The sequence below is a fragment of the Rhineura floridana genome, chromosome 9 (assembly GCF_030035675.1).
Source record: "Rhineura floridana isolate rRhiFlo1 chromosome 9, rRhiFlo1.hap2, whole genome shotgun sequence".
NCBI classification, from domain to species: Eukaryota; Metazoa; Chordata; class Lepidosauria; order Squamata; family Rhineuridae; genus Rhineura; species Rhineura floridana.
Genome location: NC_084488.1, coordinates 77,533,872 through 77,550,161, shown reverse-complemented (window position 1 = coordinate 77,550,161; position 16,290 = coordinate 77,533,872). Strand labels below are relative to the sequence as shown.

General features: G+C 39.7%; 1 long non-coding RNA gene across 2 annotated transcripts in view; it reads left to right on the top strand.

Annotated features, from left to right (window-relative positions):
* LOC133364253 (uncharacterized) overlaps positions 1–13,809 on the top strand; it is a 42,955-nt gene extending 29,146 nt beyond the window's left edge. For both annotated transcript variants that reach the window (XR_009757896.1, XR_009757897.1), the window contains one exon: positions 13,076–13,809. This is a non-coding gene — a long non-coding RNA (uncharacterized LOC133364253). The remainder of the gene's footprint in view (positions 1–13,075) is intronic.
* Positions 13,810–16,290: the final 2,481 nt, after the last annotated feature.

The following is a 16,290-nucleotide window of genomic DNA, read 5'->3' as shown; positions in this document are numbered from 1 at the left end:
TATCAAACATATGGACTGGGATTCAAGGAAGGGGCATACACACCTGGATAATTGTGTATGGCCACAGTTTTATTTGCTCTTTGCAACAGAATTTAACTTAACAAGTGCTTTTCTCTTCTGTAGCAAAACTTTCCCCAAACAAATAAAACAAAAAAACACTGCAGTCGCACCAGAAAGCAAAACTTGTGATCTATGAACTATGATCTGATATATACATGACTTTTCTTTTAGTCCTGGCCACAGAAATTAATGCATTGGTTTTGACAGTGATTGGCTCATAAGTTATGATAAGTCTATTAAAATAGCATGATCAGGAATGAATGAATTTTGAATGCTGCAACATTTTAACAACATGCTCTTATTAAATCCTTTGGGCCTCAACTGCCCAAAGTTGCACTTTGTGGTGCAAGTGCAAACCGTATGCATGTCTCAAAGGGAAGGAAGATATAAATGTAATGTTCTTAAGGTGTTTATGTCTCAAAGGGAAGGAAGTTATTAATTGAAAGCCTTGACTTCAACAGATTTGTATGCAACTTTGTCCTTCTACTGATGGATGGCTCTTTGATCGGCGGCTTCCATGAACACAATGGGAGGTGATCTTCACTCTGATGCACCCTTTCACCTGCAGCTCCCTGTGGCCCCTTCTGCTTCAAACAGCAAGGGGGGCAGCATGGAGAAAGAGGTATTTGTGAAAATTGACTCTCTTCCATTTCACGGAAGCCTCCACTGAAGCAAAGAGCTTTCTGTGAGTGAAGTAGCGGAACACAATTGGATACAACCCCATCTCGCACATACATACATACGTACATACACAATTCACATCCAATATAAATATGTGAGTAAACAAATTTAAGTATTTTAATTGTTAGGACTATATTGTTTGAGCAGTATTTCCAGTGTTAGGGATGGATAAAGGAGTCAAATCAATAACTCTGTCCCACTTCATCATTAATCTGTGATTTTTTTTTTTAAAAATGCACATATTCACATTTAAATATTGTTATGGGTTTGGGGGTTGAGATAGATAATTTCTATGAGTCCCCTTCCAGCCTCTGATTTGGAATCCTGTGCCAGGGAGGTGAGAAACCTACTCTGCTGATCAGATGAGTTTCTTTTGTTAATCTAATAGAGTGGCCAATTGGGTTAATGGGTCTATCAGATGCCCATCAACTGGTGAATGGGCCAGAGAGATCCTTTAGTCATTGAAACTCTTCAGGATAGCCTCCCCCCCCCACTCCTGGGGCCTAGGAGAGGCTTGTGTAGTGAGTTCTGTCTGAGAAAGGCTAGGAACTGGAGGCATGGAGAGAGACTGGCTTTCTGCACCATGGCTTGGGGGTGCCTCCTGTAACCCTGATGGAAAAGCTGGATATTGGACTGCTATGCCTTGAACCCCTTCATCCTAAGCTCAGGTTGGAATGTGTGTAAATAAATAAACCATATTTAATAAAGAAACCACAGTCTCCGCTGACCTTCTTCCTAAGCAATCCAAGGGCAAGTGCAGGGACCCCTGCAAATCTCACTGCTCGGAGATTGAGGTGGCGTGCAACACTCTGTTGTTTAAATGGATTTTCTCTCAAAATACACAGTTCTAACCATATACACATTTTTTAAAAAAATCTGATACAGTCTTTGAACCAAGAACTCCACTGGAACATTTGAGAAGTGTGAAAGCTGGTGAATTACTTAAGTTTTGATTGGCACATTTGTCTGGGAAGTGCTGAGGAGGTCAGTTCATATTAGAATAAAGTCAAATTCTTCAAACATCCCTAGCAGAATGGAATCTTTAGTTCCAACCCTGTATACATCCTGTATGCATTGTACACATACAAATTATACTTTGTGGGATCTCTTTCAGCAGACACAAGCCACCCATGCCAAGAGCAGAGGGCAGACTTTGCATTCACGTTAGCAACATCCTCGAGTCAGATGCTTTATTTTTATGGCCTCAATCCTCTTGCATAAGGGACAGTAAAAAGTCATTTGGAAACAGTGCCTACTGTGTGGTGGTGAGGGTAGCGAAGAAGGCCCACTTCTCTACCTCCATTACATCCTCAAGTAGCCGTCCAGTGGAGCTTTTCCGTATTGTCAGGGGTCTGTTGACATCAACTCCAGGAAATGGAGTTTTAGACCCTTTGGAGGCCCACTGTGAATTGTTTGCAAGGCATTTTGAGGGTAATGTTGCTCACCTCCGTAGCAATCGTGATGTCCCGTCCACATCTACTGTAGTCTCCAATTGGGTGTCCAGTGCAACATCTGCTGCAACTTCTCGGGATGGATTTCAGTTGATGCAGCCTGATGATGTAGACAAGGTGCTTGCGGTGATGCGGCTAGCAATATGTCCTCTCGACCCTTGCCCTTCTTGGCTTATTACAGCTTTCTGAGGGGGTTTGACCGAGTGGATCCAGAGTGTGGTCAACACATCATTGCAGGACGAAGTGGTTCCAGCCACCCTGAAAGAGGTGGTTATTTGACCGCTCCTGAAAAACCCCACCCTGGACCCATTGGTCTGTGACAATTACCGACTGGTCACAAACACCCCCTTCTTAGGGAAGGTGATTGAGAGGGTTGTGGCACAGCAATTGCAAGTACTCTTGGATGAAACACATTATCTTGACCCATCCCAGTCTGGGTTCAGACCTGGTTATGGGACTGAATTGGCCTTGGTCACCCTGATGGATGACCTTTATTGGGAGAAGAACAGGGGGAGGACGTGTTACTCTTACTTGATCTCTGAGCGGCTTTTGATACCATTGACCATGGTATCCTTCTGGGCCGACTTGGTGTGATGGGTTTTGGAGGCACTGTTTTACAGTGGTTCCGATCCTATATCCAACAGAATATCATTGGGTGATTATCTTTCAGCCCCCTGGCAGTTGTGCTGTAGAGTGCTGCAGGGTACCATCTTGTCATTTTGGCCAATAAACTGAATCTGAATCCTAGCAAGACGGAGCCACTGTGGGTTGGTGGTTCCCAATTCAGATAATTGTTCAGTTGCCTTCTTTGGATGGGGTCGTACTCCCTCTGAAAGAGGAGGTCCATAGTCTGGGGGTGCTCCTGGATCCATCTTTGTTGCTAGACGCCCAAGTGACCTCCATGGCTAGGAATGCCTTTTACCAGCTTCAGCTGGTAAGACAGCTGTGGACATTTCTAGACCGGGATAGCCTAACCACTGTTGTCTACGCACTGGTAACCTCCAGGATGGATTACTGTGATGCACTCTATGTGAGGCTGTCCTTGAGGTTGGTCCTGAAGCTGCAGCTGGTACAAAACATGGCAGCAAGACTGCTCACTGGGGCAGGGTGTCGCCAACATGTCACCCCACTGCTGAAAGAATTGCTCTGGCTGCCCATTCGCTGCCAGGCCAAGTTCAAGGTTCTAGTTTTGGTGTACAAAGCCCTATTCAGCTTGGGACCAGGATATCTGAAAGACTGTCTTATCCCTGATATACCCAGTCGATCACTGTGCTCTGCAGGTGAGGGCCTCCTGCAGATACCATCTTATCAGGAGGTCCGTTCTGCACAACATAGGAAATGGACCTTTAGCGTGGCAGCACCTACCCTGTAGAATTTCCTCCCCTTAAATATTAGACAGGCACCATCTCTGTTATCTTTTTGGTGCCTATTGAAGACCTTGCTTTTTCAACAAGCCATTAAAGTTGAGACCTTATTCTAGTCTGCATCTGTGTTGGAATTACTTTTTAATATGTTTTTAAACTTTTTTTTCTAAAAAAACCCCACAATATGTTTTTAACCTTTTTAAAAAAAATGTTTTGAAAGCTTTTTTAAAATGTTTTTGAAGACGTTTTGTTTTAATGTATTTTAAAGTCTGTTCTTATGATGTTTTAAAGTGTTTTTAGTGCTTTTGTTTGCCGCCCTGGGCTCCTGCTGGGAGGAAGGGTGGGATATAAATCAAATAATAAATAAATAAATAAACAAACATCACTCCGTTGGGGATAAACCTCTCTCCCATGCCCCTGGTTATCCAAACCAGTAAGGATTATGTCTGCTCCAGCCTATCCAGGATAGCTCCATCCTCTGTGCTGTTTCTTGGTCAGACTAGAGTGTGACAGAATGTTTGTAAGTGACTTTTACATATACAGAGAGACTTTTCAAATGTATAGATAAAGTATCGGATTGAGTGAGCCATTCTGAGCATGCACATAAGGTTGATAGCGCTTCATGCTTTTCATCTGCAAAATAAGCTCTAAGGGCTGTTATCTTCATAGTTGTATTCTGCGATAAGGAAATAGTTTCTGAGCATGCAGGAGAATCAGTTTTAAGGGTCAGCATTATAAAAATCCAGGTAAATCCATTTTTTAAAAAACTAATAATAATGGAAGGCACTGGAATTCTTCATGGACTGAAATTGCTGTCTAGAAACGTTTTGCAGTAAACAAATGCAGCCTTTCAACCTGTAACTTGGGCTTTTCCAAAAGGGCTTTTCACTTAGTTTGTTCCAGTGCGCTTCTCATAAATAGTCCTGTGTTAATATTACTCAAAAGGAAGATTGCTGATGCTTCAGGATCTCAAGAAGTACAAAGCAAATAAGGCTATAAGATTCCACACAAACACACCAGTGTTTAATACTGGTTTCTCTGTTATATGTGTAGTCAGTATCCTTTTTAGAGCTTGGATCAAGGACAGAAAAACTGGCAATCTTTCAACATATTTTCCTCCAGTCAATCTGTGTCAATAAGAGCCAGAGACTGTCAGATCATCAGCATTTCCTTGATCTCATCCAGATCTCTGGAATATAATAATTTGGATCATGTTTTTAAAAAAAATAAATTAAAAACAACAACACATGGGCCACCATCCAGCCAAACACTTTTTAGTCCCATTCATTTCAGTAGAAGAGTTAAGTGCCTACTTAATTGCAATCAGTGTGATGTAACATAGCTATGACTAATGTAAGGCAGCAATCCTATACTCCCGTCACTTGGGGGCAGAGGTGAGATATAAGCACATCATATAAGGATTCAGATACTGAATCCTATAGGTGTTCAGCCCTGAAAAAGAAAACTCATTGTTTGGAAAATTCCCAAATTGCACAGAAATGACACATGAAGTTTGAATAGAAAATCAGGATCACATCAGGTGTACTAACTTAAATATAAAGCTTGAGTGTAATGGAACAAATAAGATTTTTTCCCTGTACTTGTGGTCTTAATTATTTTGCAAAATATTTTATTGATTCATTTATTATTAAATGTATACCCTGCCCTTCCTCTCAAAAGGAGCCTAGGACAACAAACAAGAAGTGATAAAACACTGAACATATATTTAAATAAAACATCTTAAAACAATTCCAACACAGATTCAGACAATATAAAGGTATCTACTTCAAATGATTGTTGAAAGAGGAAGGTCTTCAGTAAGTGCTGAAAAAACAGACACAGTGCCTGTCTAATATTGATGGGAAAGGAATTCCAAAGGGTAGGTGCCAGAACACTAAAGTTCCAATTTCTATCTTGTATGGAACAGACGTCCTGATGAGATAGTATCTGCAGGAGGTCCTCAACTGCAGAGCACGATTGAGTGGGTATATAATGGGGAAGATGATATTTCAGCTATCCTGGTCCCAAGCTGTATGTGGTTTTATACACAATAACCAGCACCTTGAAGTTAACCCGGTAGCTAACTGGCAACAAGTAAAATAATCCCAAAATGTGTGTCATTAATTGGAGATGAGACTTTAGAATGCACCCCCTTTCTCTTCTTAAAGCCAAAATCATTATTTCTTGAGACAGTTGCTATTTTGCTTGTAAATTTGCTTTAGAGTTTAGTCAAACATTTACTTTACAATGGATTGCCCATGAATCAGGTCATGTGCCCAGATGTGGGTAGTAGTAAAAGAGTTATGACAAAAATCCGATTTGTTATTGGTGAACAGTAGGCATATATAAGGAATGGTTTTAAAAAATCTTTAAACGTGTGACATTTATTGAACAGTCTCCAATGGAAGGTTAAACAAAGATATTAACTTTTATTTAGTTTATTTTTTTGAGCTGTTTGAGACATTCATTTGTATTTTGATAGGTTTCCTGTGCATTTGATCCCCACTTTAAATTTTTGTTTCTGTTATTCACCCTGAAATAAAAGTTAATGTGTTCACAACTTTTCAAAAATATTTCAGCTTGGTCATTTAATTAGTGGTTATAATTAATATGACTTGCTCCAAATGAGATTAGATTGACAATAATCATACGGTTGGAATGTTTGGACTGGATTAATTGTACCTTAATTGCAGAATGCTATAAATAGAATAAAAATATTATTTGATACAATGAAAAATTATTCACAGTTGGTAAACCATTTTTTTTAAAAAAATAGAGGTATGTTAGATATAATTTTAAGAGAAACAATGAAGGTACGTCAGAATATATGGTTCTAAACCACCTAAAGCTGCAGCTGCATTTGGAATGTCACTCTGTTTTAAAAAAAGATATTTATTTGTTATTAGACTTATATCTCACCTTTCCTCTAGGATGGCATAGATTGTTCTCCCGCCTCTATATTATCCTCACTACAATCCTGTGAGGTAGGTTAGGGTAAGAGTTAGTGATTGGTTCAACATCACCCAAAGAGCTTCATGGCTGAGAGGGGATTTGAACCCTGGTCACCCAGGTTCTAGTCCAACACTGTAACCATTACACCACACTACTACTGGAATAGTTACAGAAGAAGAGCACTGATGTGTGAGTTCCCTGTGGCTTGCATCAGATTGGTCCTGAAATAACCAGAGTTATTTTCCTCAAAAATTGGAAATAACTTGGTTTGTTTCCTAACCAATCTGAATTCAACCCCAGCTCCAAGGCTTATATTTTCAGCTGGGGATCATAGAGTCTCAGAAGGCTCTGTGACTCCCAGCTGAAATGTTATTTATTTCAGTTTTTTAAAAATTACATACAACCTTTCAATAATAAAATTCTTCCCAAGGCAGTATATAAATAAATAAAAAATAACAGCTTCATGGACAGGGCCGCCTGTAAGAATCCCTCTTGGGCTGTAGAGCTATAATTCGCAACTCAAGACTGTAGGCACTTCCAAGCACCCACAATCTCAGGTTGGGATGGACAAATGTGAATTTTGGTTTCTCCTTTTTCCAGTTTCTGTTCACCACATTTTCACATCACTTTGTAATATTTTACTTTAAAACTCCTCAAGGACATTTGCTAGCAGTTTAGTATGCATTTGTCCTAATAAACACATAGTTGTATGCAATTTTGTGGGATATACACATTTTTGCAAGCAGTTTTGCAAATAAGTGACCAATAAATGTCATAAATTATGAATAATAAAATATTTTTCCTAATATAATGAAATTTGCATGCTGTTTTCACTAATATATGCATGTTTATGCACACTTTCCCTTCATATTCACAAATTTTGTACTTTTGTTTAATTGGAGAATTGCATCGCAAAATTCAGAGGATTGCAAATTTCAAAAGGTAGCTGTGTTTCAGTTTGTGCATAGTTTTAGAAAGTGCAAACACAAACCAAATTGAATTTCTTCCCCCATCTCTAATGTCAGGCTCCACAAAAAGCAGGTAGTCAGAGGAGGACTTAGCAAGAATGCTTCTGGTCTGTGTAGGACTACTTTGGAAATTGCTTTTTAGAATTAAAATGCTAAATAAATTCATAATGTTAATAATAATATTAGCTAACTTTTTATTGCAAATACATACATAAACCAACATGGCAACTGTGTGTATTTTCCTTCCAACCCTGATAGGATAGGAAATGAAGATTAGAGATCATGGATTCAACTCACAAAATTATTAAAAAGGATCAGACCAAATGTGTTGAGCATACAGGTTTTATACTAAAGGGGCACCTGAATAATTAGAAAGGACAAAAGCTGTTTCAAGCCATGCAAACAAAATGAGATTAATAGTGGAGCATCATTTCAAAAGAATTTCAAGCCACATTTAAAAGAAGTTAGGTAAATCATTAACTATTATTTCTCTTTATCAAAAGTGTCGTGTCCAGCAAAATCATTTCCCCACTATGTATCTAATTTCTATCCCACAAATAGCTAGATATTTTGGATATCCGAATATAAAGACCAAATAAGGAACAGATTTGAGGCTTTAAACTTAGTTGACAGAGAACCAGAAGAACTATGGAATGAAATCAGAGACATAATCAGGGAAGAATGCAAAAAGACAATACCTCTAGTTAAAAAGAAAGACCTCAATGGATGACTAAAGAAACCCTTAAAATGATTAAAGAGAGGAAAGCAAAAGCAAAAGGAGACAGAAACACGTTTAGAACCCTAAATGCAACAATACAGCGACTAGTACGCAGGGACAAAGAGAACTAGTTATTGTATAGAAATAGAAGAGGACAACAAAAAAGGTAGAAGAGCCCTATTCCAAAAGATTAGAGAAATGAAAGGGAAATTTAAACCAAGGGTAGGGATGTTGAATAATCAACAGAGAAACACACTGACTGACCGAGATGAAATAAAAGGAAGATGGACGCAATATACTGAAGAACTCTATAAAAGAGATGCCAGGATGACAGATTCATTCATGAAGGAACCATATGATGAAGAACCAGAAATTTTAGAATGTGAGGTGAAAGCTGCTCTTAAAATACTTGGAAGAAACAAATCACCAAGGACAGATGGCATACCAATAGAGTTGCTACAAGCTACTGAGACTGCATCCGTCCAAATTTTGACAAAAATGTGTCAAGAAATATGGAAAACTAAACAATGGCCCACAGTCTGGAAGCATTCAATATATATCCTAATTCCAAAGAAAGGGGATCCCAGGGAATGCAGTAATTATCGAACTATTGCCTTAATATCCCATGCAAGTAAATTAATGCTCAAGATTCTACAACAAAGGCTCTTACCATATATGGAGCGAGAAATGCCAGATGTCCAAGCTGGATTTACAAAGGGAAGAGGCACCAGAGATCATATCGCAAACATACGCTGGATAATGGAACAGACCAAGGAATTTCAGAAGAAAATCACCCTGTGCTTTATAGATTACAGCAAAGTCTTTGACTGTGTAGATCATGAAAAACTATGGAATGCTTTAAAAGAAATGGGGGTGCCACAGCATCTGATTGTCCTGATGCACAACCTATACTCTGGACAAGAGGCTACTGTAAGGACAGAATATGGAGAAACCGATTGGTTCCCAATTGGAAAGGGTGTGAGACAGGGGTGTATTTTATCACCCTATTGGTTTAATCTGTATGCAGAACATATCATACGGAAAGCGGGATTGGACCAAGAGGAAGAAGGTGTGAAAATTGGAGGGAGAAATATCAATAATTTAAGATATGCAGATGATACCATACCAGTAGCAGAAACCAGTAATGATTAGAAATGAATGCTGATGAAAGTTAAAGAGGAAAGCACAAAAGCAGGACTACAGCTGAATGTCAAAAAGACTAATATAATGACAATTTAAGATTTATGAAGCTTTAAAGTTGACAAGGAGGACAATGAACTTGTCCAGGATTATCAATACCTCAGCACAGTCATTAACCAAAATGGAGACCATAGTCAAGAAATCAGAAGAAGGCTAGCACTGGGGAGGGCAGCTATGAGAGAACTAGAAAAGGTCCTCAAATGCAAAGATGTATCACTGAACACTAAAGTCAGGATCATTCAGATCATGGTATTCCCAATCTCTATGTATGGATGTGAAAGTTGGACAGTAGAAAAAGCGGATAAGAGAAAAATCAGCTCATTTGAAATATGGTGTTGGAGGAGAGCTGTGTGCATACCATGGACTGCAAAAAAGACAGATAATTGGGTATTAGAACAAATTAAACCTGAACTGTCACTAGAATCTAAAATGATGAAACTGAGATTATCACACTTTGGACACATAATGAGAAGACATGATTCACTAGAAAAGACAATAATGCTGGGAAAAACAGAAGGGAGTAAAAAAAGAGGAAGGCCAAACAAGAGATGGATTGATTCCATAAAGGAAGCCACAGACCTGAACTTACAAGATTTGTACAGGGTGGTTCATGACAGATGCTCTTGGAGGTCACTGATTCATAGGGTCACCATAAGTCATAATCAACTTGAAGGCACATAACAACAACATCATAGCATTTAGATAAACAAGGTTACCTTGATGTACTGAATTACTCTCTAATAGGAAAAAAAAACGTTGCAGTTTAAGAGCGTAGCTATAGAAATTGGAAATTTATAGTGAAGGCTAACAATATCCAGAAGGCCATATATTCCCAATCTCTATGTTAAAGGAATAAAGCCTCTGGCAGAATGGTTACCAGTATTTTGTCTCTCTTATAATTTCTATCCTTTTAAGAGCACCTTGCAGTACAGAAGTGAAGCAGAGGTTTTTGCTTGACACGAGATAAAGGCCCTTATCAACTCTTCATCTGTGCAGAATGATTGTGTCCCGGATGGTGGGGGGGGTGGCGGCAGTGGGAGTAAGATCCATCCCCAAATGATGTACATTCATCTTAAGCAGGGTGGCCAAGGGCAAAATCTGTGCCTGGTGAAATACCGTTTAAGAGATTTAAAAAATATTAAGCACTTTATAAGTGCTTTTAAAGATAAAATAATTAAATAAACAACCTTTTCTACACAACTGTTAAAGATGCTGGAGCATTGTCCTCTCTTCAGTGCAGTAATATTTTTATTTACTTAGCTATAAGCCATAGCAAATAAAAAGACACTGTCCTCTCTTACATTTCTCCACTCTAATTGGAATGTCTGTAAGAAACATTTGGGTGGACAGATTGACATAATACTGCTGTGATGCTATTCCCTCCATGTGCATTAACGTCATCATCATGGTACAACATGGCATAGTCCTGCTGCAAGTCGTGGCCTTGTGCCAGAGTTAATTGGTTAATGAGGCTCTCCTGGACAGTGTACAGATGGCAATAGCTCAAGGAGTAAGGCTTACCATAGCAGAAAAAAAATGCTAGCAGCCTTGAGGAGGAAAGTGGGAAGTCTCTGAGGAATAATATTACAAGTCCTGAATGCAAAGGTTTGCAAATCCATCATGATTGTTAGGCTCATATCCCTAGAAAAAGACTAAATTGTGCAGTTTGAGATAATTGCATGTTTATAAATATGACTGAGTAATAGAAATAGCATGCAGAGATTAAGCTCATATCTATAACTATGACAGACTACAAGGAAAGCTAGTGAAATCTATAGCACAATCAGTATCCAATACCCCAGAAATAATTACTAGAACTGCAAACAATAAGCAAACCTGCTGTATGATTAGTGGTTTCATATGTGTCTTCTGCAGAACCCCTTATTTTAATACAGGCATTTGCATTTCAATGATCAACAAATATGAAGAAGCCAGAAGAAGAGTTTCATTACACCATTTAATATTGCTACCAAACTAACAATCAAATAAGGGGAACAGTTAACATTTACACACTGGGTACAATGCGTGGAGAAAATGTAAAAAAGTGATTCTACTCAGAGTTTATTGAAGGATACAAGGAAGAAGTTCATGAAATAAAACCAAAAGTAAACAGCTGCTTACTACTCTATAGGTACCTTTGTTGGGTGCATCAGATCTCTGTTTGGGCCTAGGTGTGGCCTGCAGTGTGGATGAGCAGGTGGTTCAACAATAAATTATCTTTTTTCTCTTCTAACTCCAATTCTATACCTTATTTTGCAACAAGAAAAAAAGAATATTTTTATAATGTTGTTGGTGGCCAAGATTGTGGTGTGGTCTCAACACTGGATTGATGTTCTTTTGGTCAAAGAATGGTTAATCAATATTTTGGATATTTTTGAAATTGACAAATTATCTGGCACAATGGATGGCAGATCTGAAGTTATGGTATTGATTGAGACAGTAGAAAAACAGATACCATTTATTTTATATTGCAATATAGACTGTACTTTTTATAAGCCTGGAAGAGAGTTTCTTGGAAATGTTGATGTCAAAATAAAATAAAAAATTAACAATGTAAAAATAGTCTCTCCCAAAACATTTATGCTGCTGAGTGAGAAAAGAGAAACCAAATTGCCAGCTGACTCCCTAAAAAGACTCAACCAGGAAATGCTGCTGCTGTTGCTCTCCACACTTTCAAAAACACGTGTTTTTGCCTAGCTGAAACATGTTAATGAACTCAGATAACGTCTCTTGCTTGCCTGGATTGACGGGTGTGTATAGAAACCTTTTATTTTTGCATGGCTGGGCAAAGGTAAGAGTTACATCTGTTGCTCCATCCATTTTTTCCTCTGGCCCCACCCACCACTGGCATGCCCCTATCTCCTGGAATGTTGTTCGCAAGGACATATGGCCCTTGGTTTGGAAAAGGGTCCTCATCCCCTTTTTAGTTATAAGCAAGTAGACACCCTTTGTGGTGATCTCCACCTCAAACCTACCCCAAACCGGTGGGCTATAACCCCCCAGACCTGATGTGGGCTGTTTCCTTTGTCCCAGAGGGTTCTACCATGAGACCCCACCTCAGAACTTGATTTTTGTTCAACCAAGAGTTGGCAACCCAAGAACAAGTAATATTTGAAGAGATAGATTCTGTTCAGTGTGTAGAGTGGCCAGATGCAAAATAACTCAAGGCTTCTGCACCTTCATTAGTTATGCTGAAGATATAAAAGGGGACAGAGGACTTGTCATGCAAAGTGTACTTGCAATTATGGTTATTTGAATCTGGAGAAGGTTTTGAATCTGAAGAAGATCTGGAGAAGATTTGGAAATTCTTAAGAGGTAAAATGATATAATTAGACAGGTAGCATGTTGATAAGACTCATTTGGTGTTTAGTCAGACAAAAAATACCATTATTGGCTGATACACAGTCCTGTGTTTCTGGAGCTACTGAACCTAAATTAAGGGGATTCTGGAACATCAATTGATCTTTCCAACCCAGTCTTCTGGGTTGGAAAAAAGGTTTGCCAACTTTTTCACTGACCCCTGCTCCTGTGCCTTTAACAGATGATGTTTGATCTACAGCTATTAGCAGGTTATAATGCTTATCTGATCTCCCTATGCTGTGAAATGCATTTCTGGCTATCAGGCTGCTGTTAAAGTCATGACCGGGGTGTGCCTTCCCCCCCTTTTTTCTCTCTCAACAGTGACATGACCCCAGATCAGGACTTCTCAGAGGCAAACTTGTCTGGCAACTGCAACTCTGAGGAGGAGATGGATCCATGCCCTGGTACGTGCCATGTTGGTCCACAGACACTGGAACCTCCCTCCCCTCCCTTGAGCCTGTAGGGTTTGGAAATAATACTCATTTGATATAAAGAAATATCGGTTTATTTCTTGGTGACCTGACCCCAAATCATTCCAGTGGCTAAGCAAATAAAAGCCTGTTTTATCTGGAATTATATTCACCTTCCTGCTCTTCATGCATATCCATGCCCCCAAGTTCTATATAATGTTGCAAACTGTATTACAATGAGATTCCTAGGCCCTACTTTACATGATTGTAGACCTTGACATCCTTGCCTTTAGAAATGTAAAGAGTGTAACTCGAGTGTATTCATGATATAATGATCCTACTTGTAAACGGGCTTCCCTGACTCCTATCTGTTCTTTGTTCCTGTGGCTCCAAGCGCTTATCTCAAGGACAGTACAAAATATGCAAGCCTATGTCTGTTGGAAACTAGATGTTGCTAGTTTTGTTATCCCAAGCACTCCTTTTACCATATCTTAAGAGTTACTTAGTCTAGCAGTATTTCTCTTTTGCTTTATGACGTCTATTTAATTGCACCCCATTTCTGTAACCATTGGGGAAAGTCTATATAATCTCTGGACTTACAATAAACGGGGTTCCCACTTCTGAAAGGCATCTTGCTGAAAGGTCTTGGGACCCCTTTGCAAAGGTAAACATTGTGTGTGTTATTCTTGGCCTCTGGTATTGGGTTAATGCTCTCAACTCCTCACCTTCCCGGGTGTATGTGAGCTGAGTAGGCAGTGACAGCTTGCGTTGTTGGGTTTGAACCTAACAAGCCCAAGGAGACACTGTGACATTCCCACCTTTAGCTCCACCTGTCAGGTTCCCACCTGCTTGTGGCTACTGCCTTTCACTAGGCACCACCTCAGGACACCACCAGTCAGGATCGTCGTTTTTATTTTTTCTCCCTCCGCTCTAGCACAGATCTCACAAGATCCCACTGCCAGGCAGCACCACCAGTCACTCCCTGTAAACAATACTGCTAGACACTTTGCCTCAGTCTCTCTATATCTTGTTACTTTGTGTCTGGGTGCCCTTGCTGTCCACAACCCCTTGTATCTTTGTCTATAAAGCATACAATCCTGGGTTGCTCCGGATACTTGACGATGTTACAATTTCTTCCTTCACCGCTGCCACCATTAGATACAGTTTCCCTTCAGCCTTGGTAATTACCCTGCCCTCCCTTCTGGTCTGTGTATTGCCAGCCAAGGATCAGGCTTTTGGTAAACCAATAAAAGTATTTATTTGATAACACCAGGAAATAACAAGATTACTTTAGAAATGTTTAACAAACGTATGGTTTCATATAGTGTCACTCTTTATGTTTCTGGTCATATGTATACTGTCTAAATATCAGCCAAATATAATCCAACCCTCCCTCAGAACTCTGCCAACCAACCCATCCAAATAACTCTCCACTAACAACTCCCCAACAACTCTCACCAACCGACCCCTTCTCAGCTGTCATCCTCCCATTTATACCTTCAGCCATTCAAACACTCAGCCAATCATCATCCAGCATTCTCCAGCCTTCCAACCCATGCTCTCCCCCCTCTCATTCAATTCACATACCATATATCCCTTAATAAACCCGCACTTACCATATTTACAGGTTTTAACATATAAGGACATCACAGACACCTCTGCCACCAGACTCTGATGTCTGGTTCACAAATTCCTCAGGGAATCAAGGACAGATTCTCACAACTGGAAACACCATTATCTCAAAGGAGCCAACAGCTGCTGAAGAAGGCACCTTTAACTGTCCAGGAGGAAGCACCCTCCTGTCAATGGATACCTAACCCTGCTATAAACACAGTTACTCCTGAATCTTGCTAAGACAACGGAGATATTTGACCTCAGCTGCAAGAGCACTATCTCTGGTTGCCTTCCACCCAAGTTGCTGGCTTCTGCCTTGCCTCACTCTCCTGCCTGCCAGGGAAATAAAGAACTACTGACATCCCTTTGCTAGGGCCATCACGTCTCCTCAGCAGTGGGCATCCCTGCAGATCATGAGATTGCACAGTAGATTAACTTCTTTCTGAGTAGATTAATTTACCCATCATCCCTCACCATTAGCTGTACTGTCTGGAGGGGCACTCTTCAACTCAACTATTAAAGATACAGGAGGGTCACCTTCTTTTGCAGCTTGTCATCCTAATAACAGAAAATAATTGAAATGCCTTCTGCAAAGAATTAGAAATATGTACCATATACAGTTTTATGACTAGTGCCCCATCTCCCTTGCCTCTTCTCTCTCTCCTTCCTCCATAACTACTGCATACTGCATACTGTATCCAGTTTCTCACATGGCACTCTCCTCAAAGTCACAGATCATTGTGAGGCATGAAATAGTAATGGAGGATGTCTCATAGCATCCCCAACAGTTAGGAATGAAAACACAATGAAGCATAGTTCTCCAAATATAAGCTGAATTGCTTCAGTGGCTCTTCCTCACTCTTTTTAATATAACACTACCTCAAGGTGACTTATGCTGTTCTGGCTGCACTACAAGTGTGGTCTTATAGCCCCATTAAATTACTTCAGGTTTGTCAAAACCCATAGAAAATGGCATCACACACCAAAAGTATTATCTCCTTCTTGGGGAGAAGTGAAGGGTAGCGTTACGGTGATTCATTTTTAGTGCTAGGTAATTCACTGAGATGGATCATGAATACATTTGTTATAGTGATGGAACAAATCCACACAGAGCAAAGACCCTCTTTTGGAATAGTGTAACACAACATACAGTATGGTACACTGCATTCTGGGTTGGTATAATAAGGGCACCTCCATTATCCTTCCCAGGTTTTTGTTATTTATTGTGTGAATTACAATAGCACCCAGGAGTCCAGCCTGAGACTAGAGCTTCATTGCACAATGAGAGATGTTAATACCTGCTTTGAATACTTATATTTTGAAAAGGCAGGGCAGATGTAGGATAAATGAAGAGAAGTAAAAGCAAGTCCAGGCACATGAAGTAGCTAGTTCAATATCAGCCACACACAGTTCAATTCCATGCACATATATTTCGAATTAAGCCCCACTGAGGTCAATAATATTTATTCCAAATGAAATGCACTCAGGACTGCAGTGTGATCCTATGCACCA